This window comes from Rhipicephalus microplus, chromosome 1 (assembly GCF_043290135.1).
Source record: "Rhipicephalus microplus isolate Deutch F79 chromosome 1, USDA_Rmic, whole genome shotgun sequence".
In the NCBI taxonomy this organism is placed as follows: Eukaryota; Metazoa; Arthropoda; class Arachnida; order Ixodida; family Ixodidae; genus Rhipicephalus; species Rhipicephalus microplus.
Genome location: NC_134700.1, coordinates 159,621,812 through 159,624,230, shown reverse-complemented (window position 1 = coordinate 159,624,230; position 2,419 = coordinate 159,621,812).

The following is a 2,419-nucleotide window of genomic DNA, read 5'->3' as shown; positions in this document are numbered from 1 at the left end:
AAATCCTCTTCTTCTCCTCCTTTGTCACGGAAGACAAAAGGCTTCGCCCACAAGGCGGAACACCCTACGCACTCTGGCGCATACTTTCTTCTTCTCCTGCTTTGTCACTACGGACAAAACCTTCACCGACAGACGCGGCGGAATAACCCCACGCACGCTGGCACTAACTTCAATCTTCTCCTGATCTCCCATCTCTGCTGCTCGGTTAAATACCTTCCGCGCGAGATTCCAGAAAATTCTCATCATTTCGTCGGCGCGATGCGCAGCGAAGGCTGGGGGAAAGCGCGAGACGGTTCGACGGCCGTCCGCGACGGATGACGCAACCCGGCATCACCATGCGCCTTTCCATCGGGGAATTTCCAGGGCTTGCTCGGCCACGATGTGAGGAGGTTCGTCGGTGAACTTACGCTTCCGAGGGGAGAGGGACGCGCACCCGGGGAGTCTATGGATGCTTGTTTTCTTCTTTTTTTATCATTGACCCCGAAGCGTCTTTCCGGCGCTTCATCGCGACAATTTGGCAGCGCGCCCTTTTTGAGCGCTCGTTTTGTGACACTGCCCCTACTTTAAGAATATTATCTCATAATATTCAAAACCACACAAACGAGCGCGAACAGTCCCCACACTCTCAGAGACTGTAACATAGTCCGTCGCTCATGACACGTCACGTTCACAATAGATCATTCAATACAATTGTACATTGCAATTCAATCTCACAACACATAGAATATAGCCACAGGTACATGAATACAATACTCCATCACATACTTCCAGACAATACAAATGTACAAAGGTCTGTCATTACAACAATTGTACAGTACTATAGATCACATCACCGTAACAAACATTTTGACTCGCTCGACATACAGTTGTGACACAGGATAACAAGAACATTAACACAACATATGGCACTCAGCCCTGCCAAACACATTCCGATTCCACCTCAGCACCTATCCTGTGTACCTTGAGCAGCGCTTGCGCCCTTTCTTGCGGTGCTCGCTCGACCTCTTCTTGTTTTTCCTCGATCCTTTTCGGCGAGCCCTTTCCAAAGACGGTATCTGAGGCGGCGTCTCAGCCATCGTTGTCACTTCCGACACCGTTAACGGCTCATAATGTTCAACGGGTCCTGTCTGTTTATTTACCAGCTTGTTCATGTCACGACATTGGGCCTGGCTGGCCGAGTCCGTCATCTTTACATTGTCGGTCAGTTGAGGTCGAGCCGACGTAAGTCCAGCTGCCCAGCACGTAAACTCATTCAATACGATCATTTTCTCATTCGCTGTCTCTTGCGCCCAGGCTTCACTTTGGGCTCGAGTGAAATCCTTCACAGGATTGTTCTCCGCTGAATCTCGCAGTCCCTGTGTCAGCGGGGGCTCCATCTTCGGGTCTTCCCTCAAACATTCTGGATCATTCGGCCTTCGCGCCCCGTCGATGTTCCCGATGACGAGGTCGTACAGGGGGGTCGTCATGCATAGAGCAGTAACCTTCCCGCTGAAGTACGGGGTTTCGACTTCAATTTCTGCTTCGGGAAGCATCCGAATCGTACTGTCAATTAGGCAAACCGGTTTCGTTTTGCCTGTCAACTCACCTTCCCGTACCAGATTTCTCCGCCCGATAACCGTGGAGCTACCGGTGTCTCTTAACACCGTAATCTTCTTGCCCGCAACTTTTCCAGGCAACGTTGGCATTCCCTTCGTAACACCGGTTGGCTGTTTTGTCATTACAGCACCCACAATAGGAAGTTTCGCCCCATTTTCAACTCTACGAATCCGTCGGTGACGGCATCACTTTTCGGTGCTGCTAGCACACAGGATACCTGGTGAGTTTGACTCGCTCCGTTACGACATGCGTCTGCTTTGTGCCGAATCTGACCACACTTGAAACATTTTTACTACCGTAGGGCTCGTAAAGTTAGTACGACAGTTGTTCGCGCGATGACCCACTCGGTTGCGCAGAAAACATCGCGGAACACTCTCCGGTGCACGCTTCTTTTGTTCGGATGCCGAATTTTTTTAGTCTTCGGGACACTCCTTCTTGACTTTGGCCATATTTGTGCCACCTTGCGCTTCCAAGAATTGGTCGGCCAATTCAAGCATGCCTTCAAGTGACTCAGCCTTTCTCTCTTTCAAGTACAGCGACAAGCTTGGGTGGCAACTGGTGAGAAATTTCTCTCTAATAAGGAACTCTCTAAGCTCATCCTACTCCTGCGCTGTCCCTGAAAGTTCAATCCATCTGTCGAAATAATGGCTAAGTCGGGCGGCGTACTGCGTAGCCGTCTCACCATCAGCTGGCTTTCCTGTCCGCAATCTGTCCCGGAATCCTTCCACAGTAAATCTAAATCGCTTCAGTAAAGCAGTTTTCACCTTTGCATAGTTGGCTGCGTCGGTCGGCGTCAGCCTACCGTACACACTGAGCGCTTCGC